Genomic DNA, 11,772 nt, shown 5'->3' on the forward strand with positions numbered 1-11,772 from the left:
TCTAAGTATCATTGGAAGGGCATAAAATGGACTTTTTCAGGCAAAGAAACAACACAAGAAAAGAAATCGAAGTGACTGCTGAAACTTCAGCGTCAGAACCGCCTAGAGGACTTGAAAGTCAGATGGCTGTGGGGCCGGGCTCCTGAGGGCTGCTAATCCTTCTTGCCCAGGACCGCATTTTGAGAACCACTGCTGTAGAGATGGAATGACTAAATGAAAGCCTCCAAGATCCTTATTTTGTGCCATCTCTCCTTTACTGTGTAATTAAGACTCTTCTCGTCACTGCGAACACTGCTCCTAGGTGTTCATTCCCCTCTGAGCTGCCAGTATATCAGGCACGTCATAGACATCACACTGAAACTTCACAGTCTCACCCAACTCTGAGGACAAAAGGCAGAGAATGTTGTCAAACCGGTAGCATCCCTTAAGGAGCAGCCTGGAACGAGAATAAAGCAGAATCTCGGAGTGTGATCCCCTTGGAACTGAGAAGCTTCTCTAGCCCTTCCTGGGGTGAGCCCTGTACTGCAGGCTGCTGACCTGCCATCAACCAGAATGGAATATGGTGACAGCCTCTGTAATCAGTGTGCCTTGTTCAGCCAATCGTCAAGGGCCCAGGCTCCAAGATGGTTGGAGGTTCCATCCTTTTTTTTTTTTTTCTATTTTACATGCATTTATTCTAGTCTATTCACATTGTACAATTGTTATACAACCTAGAAAACGTACAAAAGTCTAATCCATTTTCCAATGCCAGTTCAGAGTTAAGTTGCAAAAAAGGAAAGCAGTATAGTAAGTTACAAGAAGCATTCAGGTGTCCTGTACAAGTCACGCTGTCTGTCACGTGACCTATTTGAAGCTGTAAATATTGCCACAGGAGAGCCTGTCACTTTGCAGCAACCACACAGTTCTTGTCAGTGAGGCTCCTCAGTTCAATGTCTTCTCTTTTGACAAAAGGAACAGTGAGACTCTGAACAGGTCTGACATAGAATCAATCTACTCAATAAGAGATAAATTCATTTGGCATCGTCGACAGAGTTGTTTGGAATAGACCTTATGCATTCCAGAAATGCACCACACCTAAAGCACTTTTCCAACTGATCTTACAATCTTTACAGTGAAAATAGCCATATTTTGGCTCCAAAAACTGAAAGCTGGCTTCCCAAGTCCACCGCAGCATTTCCCTGTGCCTGCTTGCTCTCCTTTCCCAAGGACTTGCTGCATCCTGCTGCCCCAGCTCCTCCTGCCTGTCATTTTCTGACGTCACAGGCCCCCAAGCCTCTTCCTCTCTTGTCTTCCCCATCCTTCTGCAGCTGGATCAAGCCCCTGCAGCCAATCACCAGCAAATGTCTTCCCCAGGCTGGCAAGGGTGCCTTGCAGCCTCTGCTGCCCCAGGGGAAACAGCTGCTTAAGGTGCGAGCCCCAGCAAGTGCTGCACAGATTTGTCCACCCGCGGGCTTACCTGCACACCCTCATCCCTGGTGTTGGCCTTGCACAGCCACAGGCTCATGCTGGGGTTCTTCTAGGAGAGAATGGCCTTAAGCTGCACCCACTTGTAAGGGTCCATGCAGTAGTCAGAGGCATTCACGGGCACCAGCAGCCCTGGCCTGGCCAGGAAAGCAGGGGATAGGTGTTTTGCCTCAGAGACTCCAGGCTGGGCCAAACGCAGTGTGTTCCCATAGCTCTGGTAGCTATAGAGAATATGTGCCAAGCTTTCCATCCGCTCACCCAAGGCCCTGATGCAGCACAGCAACCTGGTGCAGTTTCTTTGTGTCTTTGTTTTGCCTTCCACCTTCATCCGCCCCTTCTTTGTCCTGATCAAGTTGGTTCTCCATTCCTTTTTTGGTAGATTCAGATGTTGATGTCAGTTTAGTATATTAGCTTTCTTCAAGCTTGTTAAAGCCAGCCCCGGTGGTGTGGTGGTTAAGATTCGACACTCTCACCACTGAGGCCTGGGTTCGTTTCTTGTCAGGGAACCACACTGCCCATCAGTCAGTTGTCATACTGTGGCATCTGCATGTTGCCATGATGCTGAAAGCTACGCCACCAGTATTTCAAACACCAGCAGGGTCACCCATGGCGGACAGGTTTCAGCGGAGCTTCCAGATTAGACGGACTAGGAAGAAGGACCTGGCCACTCACTTCCGAAAAAATTAGCCATGAAAACCCTGTGAATAGCAGCAAACACTAATAACTTGGAAAACTCCAGATCCCAGGTGGCTGACTTTGGAAGATCCCCATCTGCCACCAAGGCCTGAAGCTTGTGTCGGTCTCGTAACACTCACCCGAGGTGTTCTATCAAAAGTGGTCCTGTGAACAAAGACAAGGAAGCAGCTCTGTAAGGAAAGGGTGTTCCTTTGGGTTTTGCCTACAGGCACTGGGAGCCAGTGGAGTGTAGTCTTTGTGTTCTTACTTCCCTGGACCATGGGTAGCAGTTCCAGTTTAAACAGCCTGGTGGGGAGGAGAGCGGGAGGAGGAAGCAACTAATTTTTTTAAAAGCATATTGAATAGCCAGTAGAGTGACAGCCTCAGTTATTTTGAGAAAGAGAAATGCAGAGGGAGCTGTCAGCAACACTCTTATCTGTTCAGTGAGAAATTTCTAAAGATCGGAGAGGCCATCATCACTTATAGGGAAGAGAAAAGAGGATTAGGAAACCAACAGGATGTAAGACCACAGGGAATGCCGTGTGAGCATTCACAGGCTGATACACAGGTACCAGCGTATCAGTCACGTGTACCTTCTATGACTTGAATACACGAAAGTTTTCATGGCTTCCCAATACCTACACCCAGTCTGACTGAAAGGAATGGGGCTTGCCCACTGAAAGAAAAAGAAAAAGTTTCAGAATGTTGGAACCATGTTTAAAATGAGCAAAGGTCCATTTTCAGTGATTTAGTTTCTAATTCTTCTTTTAAATAATATTATCTTGTTAATTTAAAAAATATAAATATGAAAACTACACTAAGATATCACCTTACACCTGTTAGAATGGCAAAAATATCCAAAACCAAAAGTGACAAATGTTGGAGAGGTTGTGGAGAAAAAGGAACCCTCATACACGTTGGTGGGAATGCAAAATGGTGCAGCCACTATGGAAAACAGTACGGAGATTTCTCAAAAAGTTAAAAATAGAAACACCTTATGACCTAGCCATCCCACTACTGGGTATCTATCCTAAGAACCTGAAATCAGAAATCCCAAGAGTCCGTTGCACCCCTATGTTCATCGCAGCATTATTCACAATAGCCAAGTCATGGAACCAACCTAAGTGCCCAGCAACTGACGATTGGATAAAGAAGGTATGGTATATATATATACAATGGAATACTACTCAGCCATAAAAAGGACAAAATCGTCCCGTTCACAACAACATGGATGGACCTTAAGGGTACTATGTTAAGTGAAATAAGCCAGATAGAGAAAGACGAACTCCATGTGACTCCACTCATAGGTGGAAGTTAACATATAGACAAGGAGATCTGATTGGTGGTTACCAGGGGAAAGGGGGGTGGGCGCAAAAGGTGAAATGGTGTACCCACAACATGACTAACAATAATGTACAACTGAAATTTCAAAAGGTTGTAAACTATCATAATCTTAATAATAAAAAATATATATATATGTCCGAGAGCCCTGTGAGGAACTGCAAAAGTAAGTATAGACATAATTCCTACTCTCAAAAAGCTGAGGTAAATTTTGCTTCCTTGGGGATACAAATACATCAATGAGTATGTATATGGGGTGGGCCGTTCAATCAGAAATAGGCTCTCGCTAGCACCAGCACTGTGGGGTTACAGTTCCCTCACCAGGTACCTGGACAGTGATACAACACATAGGTTTGATCCATCTAGACTAGGTAACACTCTTTAATGGATTGATTGAGATAAATTGAAACTAAATGATGGCATAAATTATATATAAGTTAGTGAACTGTTAATTCAAGCAAATAATATATTTGGAGAATATACCAAGAATGTGCTGGCATAACTACCATAAGTTTTTAATAACTATCCATTTTTTCTTATATAGTATTAGTAAAACTCTGCCAAGAATAACCAGGCAAATATGAGTCTTTTAATTTATTATTTTCTTCTCATACCATAGTAGTTCTGTAGTACTCACTGATCTGCTCATTCATTCATCAAACAAGGAATCTTGTGTTTTTTGCCTAATTTTCTCTCTCTCCTCCTTTTGGGACTCCAATTACATAACTTCTTAGTGTTATACCAGAGGTCCATGAAGTTGCCCATTATTTTTTCGATCTTTTTTTCTCTGTCTTATTCAGATTAGAAGAATTTTTTGCTCTGTCTTCAAGACAATTTCTATTTGATTCTTATAGTTTCTATTTCCCTCTTGAAATTTCCTATCTTTTCATTTATTATGAATGTGTTTTCTTCTACATAATTCAATGTGGTTAATATAAATTTTAAAATCTGTGCCTGTTAATTCCAACAATTTTGTCATCTTGGGTGTCAGTCTCCAGTAATTGTGTTTCTCTTGAAAATGGGTCACATTTTACTGTTTCTTCACCTGTCTAGTAATTTTGGATTAAATCTTAGACATTGTGAATGTTATGTTGTAGAGACTCTGGATTTTATTATATTCGTCTTGAAGTTTCTTTGTTAGTTTGTCTTAGCATGCAGTTAATGTCACTGGATTCAAACTGAAAATCCAATCTTTTGGGAAGCAGCTAGGATGACCAAGCATTCCAGTTTGCCTGGAACTGATAGGGGTCCCTGGGATGTGGCCTTCAGTTCTAAAACCAGGAAAGTTCTGGGCAAACTGGGACAAATTGGTCACCTTAGGAGCAGTTCAAATCTCCGTTCAGTTCTTTTAGGCTTAGCAGGTGGACACGTTTGGAGTGTATCCCACATATACATAATGTACGTACATGATTCAAGGATTAGCCAGAGATTGGAGTAGAGTTTACAACATGGAATCTATGCAGGTAAGATCATAACCACATCCAACTTCCTCCAAAAGCACAGGTCTAACTTACATTGATGGCTCGCTCCTCTGAGGAGATTTGTTTGACAGACTCATTCTAGACATACACATACTCATGAAAGAGCTCACAAAAAAGATGTGGACACTGCTCCACACACAGTACAAGGCCTGACCACCTTGGTTAAATTCCTGAAAATTACTCAATAAGCCAAAGATACTCCATCCCTCACACTGTCAAGAAAAAACTATTGACTCTCTCAGCAGCCACATTAAAACAAGCCCAATGTCACTTAGGTCTTCTTGGATTCTGGAGGCAACATATTTCTTATTACAAATTTTACCTAAAGCCATTTATGCTGTTACTCACAAATCAGCCCACCTTAAAAGAGACTTCCCACAAAAGTCTCTATAATCTGTCCAAATTGCAAGTCAACAGGCACTCTTATTAGTGCCACACACCCACCCCCAAGATTCCTCCACTATAGAGGCTTTAGCAGCCTCCTCTCATGCTTCCTGGGGTCTCTGGATCCACTCATAACAGCCATAAGTTGCCCATGGGCTTCTAGTACAAGAAACTGACCTCCTGAGCCCCATGTTACATGCCATTACAACATCAATTGCTGGCCACATACTGTGCTGTCATGGAAATAAAGGTTCTCAAAGGCGCAGAGCCCATGATCCTCCTTACCAGCTTCCTATTGTGCCTTCAGTCATGAAAACAGCACCCTGTAAGCTCAGCATGACCACCAAGGCCTTCTTGATAAAATGAAAATTGTATTTACAGGATAGAGTCAAATCTGAACCTTCTGGGATATCCCACCTGTAAGAAGGGGTGACCTTCCCTGTTCTCAGTCCCTTGCCAGGAAGTTCTCAAAAGGAATTACCACCATCACAAATGGCAGAGCTCACTGGAAAGCTGTTGCATTTGATCTCTTAACTGGAATGTTCCTGATAAAGGACAGGACCCAAGTTAACAATTGGCTGAACTTCAGGCAGTCAGTCATCTTAGCACTGGATGCTCTGGCCAACAATTGGCCCCATCTGCACATTTTTACAGACTCTTGGGCCATTTCCAATGGTCTGGCTGCCTAGCCTGGCCATGGCAGCAGCAGCAATTCCTTATCCAAGGGTGCCCCTCTTAGGATAGAGAAGTCTGCGAATATCACACACAGATCTCCAAAATGTAAATCAAGGTCACACACATCTTTCCACATACTAAAGCCACACTACAAGTCTTCAAGACACTCCTTGTTCCCTTTGGGGTTTCAGATATCATTGATAGTGGACAAGGCACTCATTTTGCTGCTCAAAATACACAATGGTGGCCTCTTGAACAAGGCATTCATCAGAACTTTCACCTCCTTTACTGTTCTCAGGCTACAGGCCTCATAGAGCATCATAATGGGTTACTGAAACAAGTTTGAATTCAATTAAATGAAACATGGCACATTTGAGTGTCAATAAAAAGGGACAGACTCAGCTAGTATGCACCTATTGATTTTTGCCCTTCACTTTTCCCTACTTTTCTTGCCTACAATATTGATGTAATGGCTGGAGAATGAGCAGCCATCATACGTCCCTGACAAAGAAAGCCACGTGCTAAGGATGGTGGAGTATTAAGACAGAAATAATGTGGATCTTTGACCATGTCCCTGAGCAGCTTTCTACCCAGGGCTGCCTGGACTACCCACCTCAAGATTTATTGTTATTGACACAAATTAATCCCCCTTTGGTCAAGCCTCCAGAGCCAGGTTTTGATAAATGCAGCTGAATGTAATCTTAATGGATACAAGGCTCGTTCTAGTTTTCCACTTCTTCTTGGTTCTATTTTATTTATATTTTCATATAAAAGCATAATTTCCTTCAGGTTTTCAAACTAATTTGCATTATAATTCTCACTTGATAGTATTTTAAATATCTCTATCTGGATTATCTTTTTTCTTTCTTTTATTATATTTTGATCCTTTAAAAAAATTATTTTAGATTCTGAATCACCTATTCTTTTGATCTTTGCAAAGGACCAGCTCTTAGATTTATTTATCAATTTTATTGTTTTTCTGTTTTCCAATTTGTTAATGTCTGCTTTTCTTTCTTTTTAAAAAAAATTATTTTATTGAGGTCATATTGGCTTGCAACACTGTGTAAATTTCAGGTATACATCACTATATTTCAGTTTCTGTATAGACTGCATTGTGTTCACCACCAACAGTCTAATTTTTATCCGTCACCGTACACACGTGCCCCTTTACCCTTTTCATCCTCCCCTAAACCTCTTCTCCTCTGGTAACCATTAATCTGTTCTCTTTATCTATGTGTTTGTTTATCTTCCACAAATGAGTGAAATCATACAGTATTTATCTTTGTCTGACTTAGTTCACTTGGCATAATACCCCCAAGGTCCATCCATGTTGTCACAAATGCCACAATTATTTCTTTTTTCATGGCTGAGTAGTATTCCACTGTATATGTATATCACATTTTACTTATCCATTCATCTGTTTATGGACACTTGGGTTGTTCCATGTCTTGGCTATTGTGAATAATGCTGCAGCAAACATGGGGGTGCATATATCTTTGAATGATTGATTTCATGTTCTTTGGATAAATTCCAAGTAGTGGAATAGCTGGATCATATGGTAGTTCTATTTTTAATTTTTAAAGAAAACTCCATACTGTTTTCCATTGTGGCTGCTCCAGTGTGCACTCCCACCAGCAGTGTGTGAGGGTTCCCTTTTCTTAACATCCTCTCCAATGCTTGTTATTTCTTGTCTTGTTAGCTATAGCCATTCTGACAGGTGCAAGGTGATATGTCATCGTAATTTTGATTTGCATTTCCCTAATAATTAGTGATGTTGGACATGTTTTCATGCTTTTCTTTTTAATAATTTCATTCTATTTTTTTCTATGAGTTTGTCTTATTCTTTTACAGATTCAGGCATTGACTGTTTTGTTTTTAATTTCCCACTTTCTTATTTAATAATAAAATAACTTAAGGCTGTACCATTTTCCCTTAGCACATGTTTAGTCCCATCTCATAATTTTTGATATCAAGGGTTTAAATTTCTTTTTTAAACTAATAATTTATAATTATAGTTTTAAGATTTTTTTCCTAAGTCCAAAATGTATTTAACAGAGTAATATGTGTGTGTGTGTGTGGTTCTTTTTGCTTTGTAACTAATTTTTAATGTTATTGCATTGGTGTTACAGAATGTAGCACGTGGAATTTCTAATTTAAGATTTTATTGAGGTTTTCTTTGTGGCCTATTACATAAACAGTTTTTATAAATGTTGCATGAACATTTTAAAAGCATGACTATAAAACCCTAAAAATTCCACGAAACAACTGTTACAACTAATGAATTCAGCCAAGCTACAGGATACAACATCAACACGCAAAAATAATTTGCATTTCTATACCTTAACAATGAACAATGAAAGGAAATTAAGAAAACAATTCTATTTACAGTCACATCAAAAAGGATAATACTTAGGAATTAACCTAAGAGGCAAAAGACTTGTATACTAAACACTACAAAACATTGCTGAGAGAAAGTTAAGAAGACGCAGATATATGGAAGGGTGTCCCATGTTCATGAATCAGAAGACTTAATATTGTTATGATGACAATACTACCCATCTACAGATTCCATACAAACCCTATCAAAATCCCAATGATGCTTTTTGCAGAAATAGAAGAAAACATCCTAAAATTCATATGGACTCTCAAGGGACTCCAAATAGCCAAAACAATCTTGAGAAAGAAGAACATAGTTGAAGGACTCACATATCTTTTTTTTCAAAACTTACGACAAAGCTAAAGTAATCAAAACAGGGTAAGTACTGGGAGAAGGGGGAAGGGAGAAAGGGGTGATTAGGCACACGTGTGTGGTGATGGATGGGAATTAGCCTTGGGTGGTGAACATGATGTAATCTACACAGAAATTGAAATATAATGATGTACATCTGAAATTTATATAATATTATAAACCAATATTACCCCAATAAAAAAATTAATTTAATTAAAATCTTTTAAAAAAACAAAGTACTGACATAAAAACAGATCAATGGAATAGAACAGAGAGCCAAGAAATAAGCCCTTATATCTATGATCAGTTCATTTTTGGCAAGGATGCCATGACCATTCAATGGGGAAAATACAGCCTTTTCAACAAATGATTTTGGGAAAACTGGATATCCACATGCAAAAGAATGAAGCCCTAATAGTCCTAATGGCCTAGTGGTTAAAGTTCATAGTGCTCCACTTTGGCAGCCCTGGGTTCAGTTCCTGGGCACAGAATCACAACACTTCTCTGTCAGTAGCCATGCTGTGGCAGTGGCTCACATAGAAGAACTAGAAGGACTTACAGCTAGAATATACGACTATGTACAGGAGCTTTGGGGAGGGAAAAAAAAACAGAGAGGGAGATTGGCAACAGATGTTAACTCAGGGCAAATCTTTCCCAGCCAAAAAAAAAAATTAACTCAAAGTGTACCATAGACATAAATGTAAGTGCTAAAACTAAAACTCTTAGAAGAAAATAGGGAAAAAGCTTTAAGACATTGGGTTTGGCAATGATTCCTTGGATGTGACACCCAAAGCACAGGCAACACAGTTTAAAAATAGATAAACTGGACTCCATCAAAACTAAAAACTTTGATTCATTGGAGAACACCATCCAAAGTATCAAAAGGCACATCAAAGAGTGGGAGAAAATATTTGCAAAGCATATATGTGATAAGAGTTTCATATCTAGAATATATAAAGAACTCCCAAAACTCAACAACAAAAAACCTGATAATTCAATTAAAAAACGGGCAAAAAACTTGAATAGACATATCTCCAAAGAAGATATACAATGGCCAATAAGCACGTAAAAAGATGCTCAACACCACCAGCCATGGAGGAAATGCAAATCAAAACCACAATGAGATACCACTTCACATGTTCTAGGATGGCTATTATGAAAAAAATAAAATAAAAAAATAAGTGCTGCTGAGGATATGGAGAAGTGGAACCCCTGTGCATTGCTGGTGGCAATGTAAAATGTTGAAACCATTGAGGAATAGTTTGGTGATTCCTCAAAAAGTTAAACATAGAATGACCATATGATCCAACAATTCCACTCCTAGGTGTATACCCAAAAGAATTGAAAGCAGGGATTCAAACAGATATTTGTAAGCCAAGGTTCTTGGCAGCATTATTCACAATAGCCAAAATGTGGAAAACTTAAATGTCTATGGAGAAAAAAGTGAGAGGTCACGTCAGCATCATGGCAGCCTAAGTTGTTTTTCTTTTCTCTCTCCTTTTTTTAACAACTAATTAGATATCCACAACCAAACAAAAATACCTCTGCATATTACACTGAGGGTACCCAGGAGGTTTCTAGCCCACCTGTGCATCCAAAAATAAGCAAATAGGACCTTCATAAAAGCAACAAATCCAAGGGAAGCAGCGAACCTGCCCTCCTGCCACTCACCGCAATCAGAAAAAACCCTGGAGAGTGTAAAACTGGGTAGATACCTACAGGCAAGAGAGAATCTGTAGAAGTCCAGCCTGCCTGAGGAAAGATTTCAGCGCGCCATCAGAGCAAGATAGAGACAAGTTTGGACAGAGGAGAGGGAGGAACTCACCAAGGTGGGACACTACAAAGGGCTGGGCCTTTGGCAGTGGCAGTGGTGACCTCTCCAGTAGAAGAGGTGGAAAGCAGCAACCTCTCCCACAGAGGAGGTGGAAAGCAAAAGTGGTGACAGCCCAGCTATCCCAGTTGGGCAGGTTGCAGCTGGAGAAACCCGTTTTTCTGAGGAGGGACCTCTGTGACTGGGAGGAGGGAGGAGAAAGGCAAGGAAGCAGATAAAAATAATAAAGGGCATTAAAGGAACACATTTTCTGTTGTCTGCTTCAGGACTTCAGCAGGAAGTCCATCCACAAACCTCTGGTAGTACCCGACTCAAGGATCCCCCCACTGGGCCCACGGGTAGCCCCAAAGCCCCAAGTGCTAAACCCCCACATACTTCCGCACTCAGCTGCCTCCTTGTGTGTGCTCCCCAGTGCATTTGCAAGAGCTAGCTCCAGTAGACACTGAAGAGTGTTCAGATAGGCCAAGGCCAATGGGAAAGGGGGAAACCACAAACATGAGCTATAGCGCCACCTTCTGGAACACAAAAGAAAGGTTTCCAATACCCCAGAGCCTATTGAATTTTAAGAACCAAAGATGACATAATACCTTAGTTAAGGAGATGCTTCCAATTTGAAAGTAGTAGCACAAATGTACAAATGCTATGAAAAAATCGAGGAATATGGTATCACAAAAAGAAAATGACAATTCTTCAGCAACTGAACTCAAAGGCATGGAATATTGCAATCTAACTGAAAAAGAATTCAAAATAGTTGTATGAAGAAATTCAACAAACTACAAGAAACTCAGGATGATGATTCAATGAAATAAAGGAAAAAATTAATGAACAGGAGTTCTGTACCAAAGAGATTGAAATTTTTTAAATAAATAAATAAACAGACATTCTGGAGCTGAAGAATTCAGTGAATGAGATGAAGAATGCAACAGAGAGCTTCCAGGACAGGGAAGACCACGTGCAAGAAAAAACTAAATGACTTGGTGGACAGAAATATAGAAATAATTCAGTTAGAAGAGGAGAGAGAGCTAAGATTTCTTAAAATGAAGAAATTCTATGAGATCCTCCTCTATGAAGAAATTCTGCTCTTTCTGATTGGATTCGATCAGAAAGACAAATATAAGAATAATTGATCTACCGGAAGGAGAAGAGAGATACAAAGAAATGGAAAGCTATTCCACGCCCTTGGTTTAGAAGAA

The 11,772-nt window shown here is 40.3% G+C and overlaps 1 pseudogene; it reads right to left on the reverse strand.

Annotated features, from left to right (window-relative positions):
- Positions 1-843: 843 nt before the first annotated feature.
- Positions 844-2,752, reverse strand: LOC139046096 (protein ZAR1-like; annotated as a pseudogene).
- Positions 2,753-11,772: the final 9,020 nt, after the last annotated feature.

Source organism: Equus asinus, chromosome 8, assembly GCF_041296235.1.
Source record: "Equus asinus isolate D_3611 breed Donkey chromosome 8, EquAss-T2T_v2, whole genome shotgun sequence".
NCBI classification, from domain to species: Eukaryota; Metazoa; Chordata; class Mammalia; order Perissodactyla; family Equidae; genus Equus; species Equus asinus.